General features: G+C 53.8%; 4 non-coding genes across 4 annotated transcripts; 1 reads left to right on the top strand and 3 right to left on the bottom strand.

Moving 5' to 3' along the window:
* Positions 1–1,823: 1,823 nt before the first annotated feature.
* On the bottom strand, positions 1,824–2,014 carry LOC132415570 (U2 spliceosomal RNA). The gene has a single exon (XR_009517297.1). It is a non-coding gene; the product is annotated as a U2 spliceosomal RNA (small nuclear RNA).
* Positions 2,015–7,988: 5,974 nt separating this feature from the next.
* On the top strand, positions 7,989–8,179 carry LOC132415571 (U2 spliceosomal RNA). The gene has a single exon (XR_009517298.1). It is a non-coding gene; the product is annotated as a U2 spliceosomal RNA (small nuclear RNA).
* Positions 8,180–10,033: 1,854 nt separating this feature from the next.
* LOC132415573 (U2 spliceosomal RNA) lies at positions 10,034–10,224 on the bottom strand. The gene has a single exon (XR_009517300.1). It is a non-coding gene; the product is annotated as a U2 spliceosomal RNA (small nuclear RNA).
* Positions 10,225–14,247: 4,023 nt separating this feature from the next.
* On the bottom strand, positions 14,248–14,438 carry LOC132415575 (U2 spliceosomal RNA). The gene has a single exon (XR_009517302.1). It is a non-coding gene; the product is annotated as a U2 spliceosomal RNA (small nuclear RNA).
* Between the last annotated feature and the right edge of the window lie 972 nt (positions 14,439–15,410).

Here is a 15,410-nt window from a genome sequence, read left to right on the forward strand (position 1 = left end):
GAAGAGACCGCTCTCCGGATTACTGTAGCGCGTGTGTTGTCCGTTCCCGTGCAGTGGCGGGGGAGGCTGTGTGAGCTTCGGATTGTGACATCAGCTGGGTTCCTGCAGTCCTTGGAAGGCCCGCTTCCCCCCCACCCCCACCCCACCGTGTTTCTTAAGCTGGCGGTTCTGATTTGTGGGGCGGGGCGGGGCGGGGCGGGGCGCAAGTCCTCTGATCCAGTCTTTGTGTTTCACGTGTTGGGGGAAAAAAGGGCTCCTTCTGTCGCCTGCCCTGCGGCGGAGAGGGGAAAACTCCTGGCCCTGGATCTTGACTGGTTTTTCAAGTGGAGGCGCGGAGCACTAACGTCGCCCCAGCACCGGGGAAGGGAGAGGAGGCAGAGAGGAACTTCAGGGGTGTAGGATCTTCTCCTACCCTGGCCCAGTTGCCCACCGTGCGGTAGGCTCTGCCGCCCTACGCCAGATGGAGGCAAGTACGCGTTCCTCGTATTTGACCGCAACGTCGGTGTTCGGGCCTAGAAACAGGCGCTGTTTGGAGAGGCAGTACTTTTTAATACCTTCGTTTTGGGAAGACCCACCTCCTCATGTGAAATGGGTCGTTTAATCCCACCGGTGCAGACGGGGGCCAGGTCCATCAAAAACCGCTTTTACAGGGGTCACGGAAAACAAAAAGGTGACTGGAAGCGCGAGAAAAACAGCCCCCACCCCCCTTTCCTCCTCCTTAAGTGCCTTGTTTTTTTTCCTCCCCCTCTGCGGGGGAAACCGCTCTCTAACACCCCAGAGCTGTGCCATTGTTGCGGAGCGCGCGCGCCTTTCCGGATCGCCCAGCACCGCGGTAGGCACCGGCCTCGTTCCAACTGCAGCTCCAAGGGGGCGCCCTGGGGCCTAAATTAGAGCTCCCCTGCTACAGCCGGTGGTGGTCCCCCCCCGTCCTTCCAACCCACCCCTCCCCGCGCCGGACCACGTGCGTCTGAGCCCCACTGGGTCGCCCCGGGGGGGGGGGGGAAGCTGGATCCACCCCTGGCCGTCCTCCGTTCCTGTCTCCGATCCGCAGTGTCGTAGGTCCCCGTACTACATGTACTAGCGCAAGGGATACAAGAGAACCGCTCCATGGATCTCCATCGAAGGCTGGCCACGTGGGCCAGGTCTTCGGTTTGTACACCCCGGTAGCGGGCGCTCTTCCCTCTCACGCGGCACGCGGCGAGACTGTTACCGGGCCTGTGTCAGCAGAGTAAGTGCGACGCCCTTGCACTACTCGTACGCACGACGGTGGCCAATCAGAGCCTGGCTCGCGGTAGGATGGGCACACCAGTGGCAGGACGAGGCCCCGGCCGCAGCCCCGAAAAGCGCAGGCTGCTGGGTCTACGGGCCCACTCACCGTGCGGAGAGAAACGCTCGCTCTCCGGCACGCCGCCTCACCCAGCGAGGCTGGGTCGGCACAGACCCCAGCCTCCCGAGGACCAATCAGCAGCGAAGCTGAAATGAAGCGGGGCGGAACCGCTTCTCCCGACGTTTCCACCTCCAACGCAGACCTGGTTGATGCTTGCGGAGCAATCGCTTGCTTACCGTGTTAGAATCTTCGTCAGTCCGGGCGGCCGCTAGGCAAATACTGACGGTAAGCGTCCGCACGCCACAAGAAAATGCGTAAGAGCGAGCAAAGTAGCAAAACCCAACAGCAAGCACCCGCGACAACGAAAAAACATGCGGAAACGCGAACGCAGTGACCAACACGTGGACGCCGGACATACACGTCCCCGTAGCGCGAGACACCAGCTACGCATCAGCCCCATCTTTCTTCTTTTTCCACGGCTTAGTTTCTCCCCAGAGGGAGGTGCACCGTTCCTGGAAGTACTGCAATACCAGGTCGATGCGTGGAGTGGACGGAGCAAGCTCCTATTCCAACTCCCTGCTCCAAAAATCCATTTAATATATTGTCCTCGGATAGAGGACGTATCAGATATTAAACTGATAAGAACAGATACTACACTTGATCTTAGCCAAAAGGCCGAGAAGCGATACCGTTGCTAGCTCCTTCGCCAGCACACCCGTCTTCTCCCTCGCCTTTCAGCTCACGGTGAGGAAACTCATCCTCAAACGAAAGCCCGCCCTCTTCCCTAGACTTCACGGCGTCCTATTGCCACAACTTGTAACACGTACCTAGTTTGTCAGATCCTTTAAACTTATTGGGGGCTTTTAGGCTTTCTATTCTCCCATGCCTCCCCCGGACAAACTGCCAAGTAATTTGCATGCCCCGCCCACAAGCGCGCACGTTTCCTGCTCCCCGTGTGCGCCCTCTCGCGGTGGAACCGAAACAAGCGAGTACCCGGAAAGTTCCTTCCGCCTGCTTTGCCGGGAAACGCCCAGAGCGAGAGAGACGCACAGAGTTCTACCAGGTTTTGCTTTCCAGCATTTCTTTTGCTTCTCATTTTTTTTCCCCAAACATACAGCTACCTTGAAAGAGTCTTACAAGTGGACACCCACCCACCACCTAACGTCGTCTTACTGTTGTACGGACGCATACGCACATGCGTTGGCTATGTTTAAGTTCTAAGGTCAATTTTTAATAACGTCGTTTCCCACAGTCCTTTATTTTCCCTTCTATCAGTTATTCACAAAAAGACTTAAATATAAGGAAAAACAAGACGAAACAAAGCAGGTCCTTCTTGTGTCAGGGCCTACTGGGTCCCGGAGAGCAAATGTGCCTATTTTTCCCTGGATACTGAGAGATAAGGGGAGCCCCATCAGCCTGGCTGTGTTTTTTGCCACCTACGGTCAGTTCAGTGGCACAGGTGCAGCCCAGAGTGGTTAGGAGGTGGAGGTTGGCCGCGTGAGTCTCACAGCGCGGGCACGGGGCGAGGCAGCCGAGGGGGGGTGGGGGAATCTTCGTGCGGGGGAAGTTGTCTGGATGAGGGGTGGGGGTGAAGGGACGCTGAAAGGTGTGCCGACAAAACAATGACTCAATAGTCAATCTAAGAAGGAAACGGGAAATTTTCTTCGAGCCCACCTGAGGGTTATAACCGGGGAGACGGTCCTTCCGAAAGCTCTGAGGACCGTTGCGAAGAGGTAATGTACTTTTCTCCCCCGCCCCACCCCCGGGCCGCGTGGCTTGCGGGATTGTGGGATTTGGGATCTTAGTTCCCTCACCAGGGATTGAACCCGGGCCCTCCGCGGTGAGAGCGTCGAGTCTTACCCACTGGACCGCCAGGGAAGTCCCACGTGATACTTTCTGTTTTTAATTGAAGTATAGTTGATTTACAATGTTTCAGGTGTACAGCAAATTGATTCAGATATATTTATTTGCTTTTTATTATATATTCTTCAGATATATAATATATATTCCTTTCCAGATATACATACACGCTGCATATATTATATAGTATCATATAGTCTTTTCAGATTCTTTTCCATTATAGGTTACTACAAGATATTGAATATAGTTCCCTGTGTTATACGGGAGGTCCTTGTTGTTTCACTCTTTTATGTATAGCAGTGTGTATCTCTTAATACCGAATTCCAAATTTATCCCTCTCCTCCTCACTTTCCCCTTTGGTAACCATAAGTATATGTGATTTTAGGGAAGGGGTAAGTGCAATCAAGCACACATCTTGGTAAAAGGCTACAGCTACTCAGAAGGAACAGATACCTTAGGTAAGGGTTTTAGTGCTTTTCTAAGTCTGGGAAGCATGCAAGTAACTGGGTGCATAAAATTTTCTCTTGCAGATATCTAACTCTCTGAGGTCTGGTTCTGTCAGTTTCCTCCTCATCCTGATCTCCACCCTGAATCCCTTTCGGGGTGGGTGGGAGGTAGGTCAGCAACTATAGAGACTAATGACTTGATCCTTGTAGAACTGCATGGTGGGTAATTCTTTATTTTACAGTCCCTTCCCTTTCGGTCTTAATTTCCACCAGGGCCAAGGGGGCATTTCGTAACCAAGCTGTGCCACTCGCTAAGAATGCTCGTTCCCAGGTCAGGTGAGGGTTTCGTTGATAGGCCACTCAATGTGCTATTGGTGGACTAGGCCCTGTTAACAATAACCAAAAGCCTCTGGACTGCCTGTCTTACTAGCCTGTTATGGTCCAGGAAACAGTGCCCTCTTGTCGCTCCTTCCCTCATCTAGAGGTACACTATCGCATTCATTGCTCTTATAGAACTGGGTATTCGACCTATCATTGCAAGTCCCCAAGTCATCGTTATTTCTGATCTCAGATGGCCGCCAGGGAAGTCCCAAAACAAGAAAAATTTAAACAAAGCTTTTTTCCTCTGTTCATTTGTGCCTCCTCCCTCCCCTCTAGTGTGCATTGCGCACCTATGTTATGCATGAACAGACCTCCCTAAGAGCAGAAATACTTCCTGGACCATAAAGATCCATATTTTTTTTGTCCTTCTGGCACTAGCCAGATAACTCCTTAGAAGATAACATTCCTTCCTCTATCATTTCAGGGGTCAGGACTGTAAGGTCGGATCTTAACAAACGGCACCGCGAAACAGAGGAAAGCTACAAGTGATCTTTATTAGGGAGCGCTCCCGGGCGAGGTTCACTGGTCCGAGAGAAAGGGGCCAGAGAAGTCGCGTCCAGTACTGGATGAGGGGGATTTTTATTGGGGTAAAAGCAGAAGGCGGCTTGCAAGGGGAGGGGGTGGTTTGCTATACAGGGTAATTCCTTACTTGGTGAGGATACAGCAAATTCCTTATTTGGTGAGGGCCAGGTGTTGGTTGGTCTGTTGTGGGGCGTAAGCCCATTTTCCCTTCCCGTCAGCCCCATTGTTTTCTGGGCAGGAAGTTAGAGTCTCTTGTTGATACCCATAACAGGTGAGGTCGTTATGTACCGATGCCTCTCCTTCCTCATACTGGTCGATGTTTTCTCTTATCCCCCGGGCCTCCTTTCACCCGGGCCAACAGACCTTACAAGGATAACCCACCACTCACCTTGTATGTGCACACACCCTCGGTGAACTTTATGTAAAATGCCAATTAATCATTTCCCTCAAAGATAACAATTGCTGCAGGGACTTCCCTGGTGGTCCAGTGGTTAAGGATCCTGCTCCCAATGCAGGGGGCTGGGTTCAATTCCTGGTCAGGGAACTAGATCCCACATGCATGCCGCAACTAAGAAGTCCACATGCTGCAACAAAGATCCTGAGTGCTGCAACTAAGACCCAGTGCAGCCAAAATAAATAAATATTAAAAAAAAATTTTCTTGCCTTAAAATATGAATTTTATTTCATCAGGTGGCAGGTACCAAAGGGTAGCTGAGGGAGGGAGAGGGGGAGGGAGAGGGAGGAGGGAGGGGGAGGGAAGGAGGAAGGTGATTGGAGAGTGTGATGCTAGAAGCAGAGGGGTTAAAGCACTTGGTAAAGACTAGATCTAGGGGGCTTCCCTTCCCTTCCCTGGTGGCGCGGTGGTTAAGAATCTGCCTGCCAATGCAGGGGACATGGGTTCGAGCCCTGGTCCGGGAAGATCCCACATGCCGCGGAGCAACTAAGCCCGTGCGCCACAACTACTGAGCCTGCACTCTAGAGCCCGCCAGCCGCAACTACTGAGCCCGTGTGTCACAACTACTGAAGCCCACGTGCCTAGAGCCCGTGCTCCGCAACAAGTCACTGCAACTAGAGAAAGCCCCCACACAGCAACAAAGACCCAATGCAGCCTAAAATAAAATAAAATAATTTAAAAATTTAAGAAAAGACTAGATTTAGGGTTAGACCAGGCGAGTGAGTGAGGGGAGGGAGGAGGCACAAATGAACAGAGGAAAAAAGCTTTGTTTAAATTTTTCTTGTTTTGGGACTTCCCTGGCGGCCATCTGAGATCAGAAATAACGATGACTTGGGGACTTGCAATGATAGGTCGAATACCCAGTTCTATAAGAGCAATGAATGCGATAGTGTACCTCTAGATGAGGGAAGGAGCGACAAGAGGGCACTGTTTCCTGGACCATAACAGGCTAGTAAGACAGGCAGTCCAGAGGCTTTTGGTTATTGTTAACAGGGCCTAGTCCACCAATAGCACATTGAGTGGCCTATCAACGAAACCCTCACCTGACCTGGGAACGAGCATTCTTAGCGAGTGGCACAGCTTGGTTACGAAATGCCCCCTTGGCCCTGGTGGAAATTAAGACCGAAAGGGAAGGGACTGTAAAATAAAGAATTACCCACCATGCAGTTCTACAAGGATCAAGTCATTAGTCTCTATAGTTGCTGACCTACCTCCCACCCACCCCGAAAGGGATTCAGGGTGGAGATCAGGATGAGGAGGAAACTGACAGAACCAGACCTCAGAGAGTTAGATATCTGCAAGAGAAAATTTTATGCACCCAGTTACTTGCATGCTTCCCAGACTTAGAAAAGCACTAAAACCCTTACCTAAGGTATCTGTTCCTTCTGAGTAGCTGTAGCCTTTTACCAAGATGTGTGCTTGATTGCACTTACCCCTTCCCTAAAATCACATATACTTATGGTTACCAAAGGGGAAAGTGAGGAGGAGAGGGATAAATTTGGAATTCGGTATTAAGAGATACACACTGCTATACATAAAAGAGTGAAACAACAAGGACCTCCCGTATAACACAGGGAACTATATTCAATATCTTGTAGTAACCTATAATGGAAAAGAATCTGAAAAGACTATATGATACTATATAATATATGCAGCGTGTATGTATATCTGGAAAGGAATATATATTATATATCTGAAGAATATATAATAAAAAGCAAATAAATATATCTGAATCAATTTGCTGTACACCTGAAACATTGTAAATCAACTATACTTCAATTAAAAACAGAAAGTATCACGTGGGACTTCCCTGGCGGTCCAGTGGGTAAGACTCGACGCTCTCACCGCGGAGGGCCCGGGTTCAATCCCTGGTGAGGGAACTAAGATCCCAAATCCCACAATCCCGCAAGCCACGCGGCCCGGGGGTGGGGCGGGGGAGAAAAGTACATTACCTCTTCGCAACGGTCCTCAGAGCTTTCGGAAGGACCGTCTCCCCGGTTATAACCCTCAGGTGGGCTCGAAGAAAATTTCCCGTTTCCTTCTTAGATTGACTATTGAGTCATTGTTTTGTCGGCACACCTTTCAGCGTCCCTTCACCCCCACCCCTCATCCAGACAACTTCCCCCGCACGAAGATTCCCCCACCCCCCCTCGGCTGCCTCGCCCCGTGCCCGCGCTGTGAGACTCACGCGGCCAACCTCCACCTCCTAACCACTCTGGGCTGCACCTGTGCCACTGAACTGACCGTAGGTGGCAAAAAACACAGCCAGGCTGATGGGGCTCCCCTTATCTCTCAGTATCCAGGGAAAAATAGGCACATTTGCTCTCCGGGACCCAGTAGGCCCTGACACAAGAAGGACCTGCTTTGTTTCGTCTTGTTTTTCCTTATATTTAAGTCTTTTTGTGAATAACTGATAGAAGGGAAAATAAAGGACTGTGGGAAACGACGTTATTAAAAATTGACCTTAGAACTTAAACATAGCCAACGCATGTGCGTATGCGTCCGTACAACAGTAAGACGACGTTAGGTGGTGGGTGGGTGTCCACTTGTAAGACTCTTTCAAGGTAGCTGTATGTTTGGGGAAAAAAAATGAGAAGCAAAAGAAATGCTGGAAAGCAAAACCTGGTAGAACTCTGTGCGTCTCTCTCGCTCTGGGCGTTTCCCGGCAAAGCAGGCGGAAGGAACTTTCCGGGTACTCGCTTGTTTCGGTTCCACCGCGAGAGGGCGCACACGGGGAGCAGGAAACGTGCGCGCTTGTGGGCGGGGCATGCAAATTACTTGGCAGTTTGTCCGGGGGAGGCATGGGAGAATAGAAAGCCTAAAAGCCCCCAATAAGTTTAAAGGATCTGACAAACTAGGTACGTGTTACAAGTTGTGGCAATAGGACGCCGTGAAGTCTAGGGAAGAGGGCGGGCTTTCGTTTGAGGATGAGTTTCCTCACCGTGAGCTGAAAGGCGAGGGAGAAGACGGGTGTGCTGGCGAAGGAGCTAGCAACGGTATCGCTTCTCGGCCTTTTGGCTAAGATCAAGTGTAGTATCTGTTCTTATCAGTTTAATATCTGATACGTCCTCTATCCGAGGACAATATATTAAATGGATTTTTGGAGCAGGGAGTTGGAATAGGAGCTTGCTCCGTCCACTCCACGCATCGACCTGGTATTGCAGTACTTCCAGGAACGGTGCACCTCCCTCTGGGGAGAAACTAAGCCGTGGAAAAAGAAGAAAGATGGGGCTGATGCGTAGCTGGTGTCTCGCGCTACGGGGACGTGTATGTCCGGCGTCCACGTGTTGGTCACTGCGTTCGCGTTTCCGCATGTTTTTTCGTTGTCGCGGGTGCTTGCTGTTGGGTTTTGCTACTTTGCTCGCTCTTACGCATTTTCTTGTGGCGTGCGGACGCTTACCGTCAGTATTTGCCTAGCGGCCGCCCGGACTGACGAAGATTCTAACACGGTAAGCAAGCGATTGCTCCGCAAGCATCAACCAGGTCTGCGTTGGAGGTGGAAACGTCGGGAGAAGCGGTTCCGCCCCGCTTCATTTCAGCTTCGCTGCTGATTGGTCCTCGGGAGGCTGGGGTCTGTGCCGACCCAGCCTCGCTGGGTGAGGCGGCGTGCCGGAGAGCGAGCGTTTCTCTCCGCACGGTGAGTGGGCCCGTAGACCCAGCAGCCTGCGCTTTTCGGGGCTGCGGCCGGGGCCTCGTCCTGCCACTGGTGTGCCCATCCTACCGCGAGCCAGGCTCTGATTGGCCACCGTCGTGCGTACGAGTAGTGCAAGGGCGTCGCACTTACTCTGCTGACACAGGCCCGGTAACAGTCTCGCCGCGTGCCGCGTGAGAGGGAAGAGCGCCCGCTACCGGGGTGTACAAACCGAAGACCTGGCCCACGTGGCCAGCCTTCGATGGAGATCCATGGAGCGGTTCTCTTGTATCCCTTGCGCTAGTACATGTAGTACGGGGACCTACGACACTGCGGATCGGAGACAGGAACGGAGGACGGCCAGGGGTGGATCCAGCTTCCCCCCCCCCCCCGGGGCGACCCAGTGGGGCTCAGACGCACGTGGTCCGGCGCGGGGAGGGGTGGGTTGGAAGGACGGGGGGGGACCACCACCGGCTGTAGCAGGGGAGCTCTAATTTAGGCCCCAGGGCGCCCCCTTGGAGCTGCAGTTGGAACGAGGCCGGTGCCTACCGCGGTGCTGGGCGATCCGGAAAGGCGCGCGCGCTCCGCAACAATGGCACAGCTCTGGGGTGTTAGAGAGCGGTTTCCCCCGCAGAGGGGGAGGAAAAAAAACAAGGCACTTAAGGAGGAGGAAAGGGGGGTGGGGGCTGTTTTTCTCGCGCTTCCAGTCACCTTTTTGTTTTCCGTGACCCCTGTAAAAGCGGTTTTTGATGGACCTGGCCCCCGTCTGCACCGGTGGGATTAAACGACCCATTTCACATGAGGAGGTGGGTCTTCCCAAAACGAAGGTATTAAAAAGTACTGCCTCTCCAAACAGCGCCTGTTTCTAGGCCCGAACACCGACGTTGCGGTCAAATACGAGGAACGCGTACTTGCCTCCATCTGGCGTAGGGCGGCAGAGCCTACCGCACGGTGGGCAACTGGGCCAGGGTAGGAGAAGATCCTACACCCCTGAAGTTCCTCTCTGCCTCCTCTCCCTTCCCCGGTGCTGGGGCGACGTTAGTGCTCCGCGCCTCCACTTGAAAAACCAGTCAAGATCCAGGGCCAGGAGTTTTCCCCTCTCCGCCGCAGGGCAGGCGACAGAAGGAGCCCTTTTTTCCCCCAACACGTGAAACACAAAGACTGGATCAGAGGACTTGCGCCCCGCCCCGCCCCGCCCCGCCCCACAAATCAGAACCGCCAGCTTAAGAAACACGGTGGGGTGGGGGTGGGGGGGAAGCGGGCCTTCCAAGGACTGCAGGAACCCAGCTGATGTCACAATCCGAAGCTCACACAGCCTCCCCCGCCACTGCACGGGAACGGACAACACACGCGCTACAGTAATCCGGAGAGCGGTCTCTTCTTTTTTCAACCAGTGGTTTAGTCCCCGTGAGGGGAGGTGCACCGTTCCCGGAGATACTGCAATACCAGGTCGATGCGTGGAACGGACGGAGCAAGCTCCTATTCCGACTCCTAGCTCCAAAAATCCATTTAATATATTGTCCTCGGATAGAGGACGTATCAGATATTAAACTGATAAGAACAGATACTACACTTGATCTTAGCCAAAAGGCCGAGAAGCGATACCACCTCTCCGCCTCTGGCCGTTGCCCTCTTCCCTTCATCCCTATTCAAGCCACGGTGAGCGCCCTCATCCTCACGCCTCGTCTGCCTCCTTTTGCCTCGTCCACAGTGCTAGCACTAGACTCCTGTGCAGACTTTCTGTTCTCTACCTTTGTGAGGAGAAAGTCTGTGTACTTGATTGTCCCGTCCTTCCCGCGCCGAACAGCCGTTTCTAATCTGCATGCTCCGCCTTCTGTCGCCCGGGGACGCGCGGCTGCCGCGGGCGGACTCCACCCTCCGGACCGGCTCCTCGCACCCGGAGCCCAGGCCAGACCCGGAGCCTGCCTCCTGGCCTCCTGGCCCGTGCACGTCCCGCCGCAGACCAGAGGCAGGGGCGGCAGCCGGAGAATGCGAGGGGAGCGCTGACACGGTAGCAGCTGTCACGGTTCGAGCCCCAGCAATCAAGAACTTGCCTTTTGTCCACCGCTCTTCCCCCCCCACACGCACGGCACATTCAACAACCGTTCAATGAGTAAGAGTGCCTCCTCCACGCTTAGCCAGTGCCCGACACACGCCATGATTAAAGGCGGCTCTTCAGCCGCCACCGCCACCACCACCACCACCACCACACCACCACCACCACCACACCCCCTCGCCCCTCCTTGCTCGGGGCCGGTCTGCTCGCGTCGGTGTTCTCCCGCCCGGCTTCTGCCCGACGGTTCGGGTCCCCTGGGGGGACGGGTCGTCCTGAGAAGGGATGCCCTGGGTGACAGTCGTTGGAATGCAACAGTGCCCGTCGCAAATCAGTAACTTAGCATCTCCGTTTTCGCAGCGTGATTCACTCCCGCGGAGTTTGCTCAAATCGACGTGCACGGACTGAAGGGCCTGCGAATCGCGCCCGGCCCCCGTGCACGGCGCTCTGCGGAGGCCGGTCGCGTGCCCTTGTGCCCTCACGGTGGTGCAGGGCCGTCGCGGTCCCAGCCATCTTCACTGAAACGGAGCCTTGAAGCTCGGGAGATCACGGACGGTGACCGGAAGAGCACGGCAGGCGTTCCCCGGCACCGCCTCTTGCCCCAGCCTCGCCAACAACCCCACGTGGCATCAAACCTGCGAATGCTTTTTTGGTGCGGGGTGGGGAAAGGGGGGAGGGGTCGATCTCACAGGTGAAAATGGTACCTCGGCGTAGTTTGGATTTGCAGTTTTCTAATCTTGGGTAAATAAGGTTGAGCGTCCTCTCCTGTTGCAGAGACGCCTTTATTTTCTCTCCGTGAACTAACTCCCTGTTGGGGGTCTTCGGCCCTTTCCCTCCTGGACTCTCGGTTGGGCTTTATCCTAAGGGCGTGGATCTGCAATTTACACGTTCAGGGGACTGGCGCTTTGTCTGTAATGGAAGCGGTGAACATTTTCTCCTGTTGGAGATCTGGCTTTGGCTTTACTTAAGGCGATGATTCCATTGCTTAAAGGTTTCATGGAAAGTTCTTTTTATATCATCATATTTATCAATTTAAAAAATATTCAGATTTTGAGTCGAAAGGATTTATAAAATAATTTCCTAAATCTTCCTCTAGGTCTTCTTGTTCTTGTTCTTCTTCTTTTTAAATATCTATCTATCTATTTATTTATTTATTGTTGGCTGTGTTCGGTCTTCGTTGCTGCGTGCGGGCTTTCTCTAGTTGCGGCGAGCGGGGGCTACTCTTCGTTGCCGCGCGCGGACTTCTCATTGCGGTGGCTTCTCTTGTTGTGTAGGCGCGCGGGCTTCAGTAGTTGTGGCACTCGGGCCTAGTTGCTCCGCGGCATGTGGGATCTTCCCGGACCAGGGCTCGAACCCGTGTCCCCTGCATCGGCAGGCGGATTCTTAACCACGGCGCCACCAGGGAAGTCCCTCAATCCATATTTCTTGAATGAATAAACCCCAATGCATACTGTTCATTGGAATCTGATCTCGTGCTGCGGGGGGGATGCCTTGGTAGGAGAGGTGTATGTCGAATGCTTCTCCTAGCGCCCTCTTTGCCTTTCCACCCTCTACCCCTAGGTAATCCCGAGACTGGAAAGTTCAAGTAAAATGATCATCCACTGGATTAATCATGTTTTAAGTTTTTCTATAATTTACGATGCTTTGACGTCTTGAGGGCCTGCTGGCCTGGAAGAGACTGCCCCTCGCAGGACTAACTAATTCCTAGAAGTGCAACCTACTTGCTTTGGGAGCCTGCTGTTCACGTGCAAAGCAATCTTCCAACACCCGTATCTGCAACTGCCTCCTCTAGTTACTCTCACACTCCAGCTAGTATTTCCCCTGCCCTCTCTCACCCCAGGGCCCGGTACCTCACAACTAGAGAACAGCCCTGTAGCCCAAAGCTCACCGAATGCTATTCTAATGGTCCAATCCGAACCTTGCTCAAACTGGCCTACCTTGATGCCTCTGCCCATTCTCCCCACCCTCCCCTCCCCTCCCCAGGACGATAAAGGCCATATACTCTCCGCTCCTGCCTCCCAACCGAGCAGGCCAGGCCGAGTCCCTATGTGGCTCGCTGCAGGGTGTGGCGTGCCCTCTTCTCTTGGGAACTGTAAGTAATAAAACTCCTTTCAGTGGCACTGACCTCTCCTTGTCAGTCAGCTGTATACAGTGCAACCAACACACGCACCTAAGTGAAAAGCCCATCACTTTTTTTTTTTTTTTTAATACAAATTTATTTATTTTTGGCTGCGTTGGATCGTCGTTGCTGCTCGGGGCCTTGCTCTCGTTGCGGCGAGCGGGGGTTACTGTTCGTTGCGGTGCGCGGGCTTCTCATTGCGGTGGCTTCTCTTGTTGCGGGCTCTAGGCGTGCGGGCTGCAGTAGCTGCAGCACGCAGGCTCAGTAGTTGTGGCACACGGGCTTAGTTGCTCCGCGGCCTGTGGGATCTTCCTGGACCAGGGCTCGAACCCGTGTCCCCTGCACTGGCAGGCGGATTGTTAACCACTGGGCCACCAGAGAAGCCCGGAAAGCCCATCATTTAAACCTCCATTCCGGGTGGATCCTCGTGGCTCTCAGCGGGAGCTGCCCTCGCGCTCGGTCCTTTTCTGCCTGTGGATTTTTTTTTTTTTTTTTTTTTTTCCCGCGGTACGCGGGCCTCTCACTGTGGTGGCCCAGGAGCTCCGGATGCGCAGGCTCAGCGGCCATGGCTCACGGGCCCAGCCGCTCCACGGCATGTGGGATCTTCCCGGACCGGGGCACGAACCCGTGTCCCCCGCATCGGCAGGCGGACTCTCAACCACTGCGCCACCAGGGAAGCCCTGCCTGTGGATATCGACATCAGGAAACACTAGGACAGAAGTAATGCTGGAGGCACCAAAAGAAGTCGGGGGAAGTAGAGACGGAAGAACAGAAGACTCAAGCTACTGTTTTCTTTCTGCTTTGAGGGTGACGTGGAAACGGTCTGGGAGCCGCAAGACGAAGCTTGGATACCCTCTCCGCTCCTTTCCTAGTTTCCACAGACGGAGGAATGTGGGAGAGAGGCCCCCTGAGAAGACTGTGGGGCAGAAACTATGTCCTCCAGAGGACGCCAAGTTTGAGCAAAAGCACAAAGCTGCACTTCGAGAGAAGGCAGAAAAGAGAAGAAATTCTTAGCGCAAGAACACGGTTTAAAATTGGGGGAAAATGAGAGAAAAATGGAGAAAGGGACGTTCAGTTACCTAACAGAAGGAGAGAGACGGCAAGGTGAATGCGAAAACAGCCAGAGCACACAGGGCAGTCACCTTGTGGTCGTGGGTCCTTCCGCCAACCAGCACGAAAGCCCTCCCAACGCTGAAGAACGGGAAACTGTGAGAGAGCTCTCTCAGTCACAGCGGTTCTTTCCTCTACGCAAACTGAACTTGCTCCTTTTTCTGCACATACAACCTATCTATACAAACAAATCTACAAGAAAAACAGACGCAAAAGATTTTAAAAACACTATCGAGAGGAAAAAAAAGCTCTGGTCCAGTCCGACAGAAAAAGCTTCGCTAAAGGAGCGCACAGCGACACACGACACACGGCTCTTACTTTTTAAACCTCAATTATCTCCCCGGGAGGGGTGCACCAGTCCTGGAAATACTGCAATACCAGGTCGATGCGTGGAGCGGGCGGAGCAAGCTCCCACCCCGACTCCGGGATCCAAAAATCCGTTTAATATGATGTTCTCGGATAGAGAACGTATCAGATATTAAACTGATAAGAACAGATACTACACTTGATCTTAGCCAAAAGGCCGAGAAGCGATACCCAATAGCCTGCCATCCCTGTCACCGTCCTCCTCGCATCCATATTGGACTCAGTGTGACCCCTGTCACTGCTCACTCGAGGTCTCACTTCCTTTGCTTCGGTGACAGTACTGTGGGTGGCACCACACCACACTCTCGTGCAGAGTTTTTATTCTCTACATTGTAGAAGAGGAATTCTGGATCTGTTGTAGCTTCGTCGTTCTCGGGCTGGAGCGCCATTTTATATTTGCATGCCCCGCCCCCGCCCGCCCAAGGGGGCGTGGCTCCGGCGGGCTGACCTTATCCTCTGGGCTGCTGCGGGGGAGCTCCTCTTTGGCATCAATGCGAGCGGAGACAAAAGACCGAACCGTAGGGGATTCGGGGTGGGCGGCTAGAGGGGCCTGTGGGAGGAGCCGTTGGCTGAGAGTTTTCCTGAAGACGAGGTCGCAAGACACTTTCGCTGGAAACGTCCAGACTGCAATGTGTTAAATAGGCCTCCGCTTCGTAGGGTCGGATGGGGCGCTCATTCTGAGTCCGGGGAGCGGAAGGTCTAGAGTGGGGGCTTCCCAGGGCCGGTGGGGTAATCTCCCTGCCAGGCGGAAGGCGGATGGCCCACAGTGGGGAAGGGAGGAGGTGTGTGGACGCAGAGGGCCGGGCTGAGCAGCTGGAGGGATTCTCTCCAACTCAAGCGCCTGCGTCGGTCGGTGCTTCTACGAATGAACCCAGATCCCGGGCTTCCTACAGAAAGCTTCCTCTGCCTGAGACCTCCTTTCCCTCCACCTCCTCCTCACCTGTCTAATTCTTACGCAGAGCCTCTGGGCTCCGCTTCGGCTTCAGCTGCCCCAGCAAGCCTTCCTCACGGGCTCTTCCGCACCGCACCGCACCGCACCCCACCCCACCCCAGGATGATTGCGGCCCTCCTTTGTGTTTCATCCCACCCCAGACTTCGAGTCCACCATTCACCACTCGTTGGGGGCGGTCCTGTATCTCCG

This window comes from Delphinus delphis, chromosome 19 (genome assembly GCF_949987515.2).
Source record: "Delphinus delphis chromosome 19, mDelDel1.2, whole genome shotgun sequence".
NCBI lineage: Eukaryota > Metazoa > Chordata > Mammalia > Artiodactyla > Delphinidae > Delphinus > Delphinus delphis.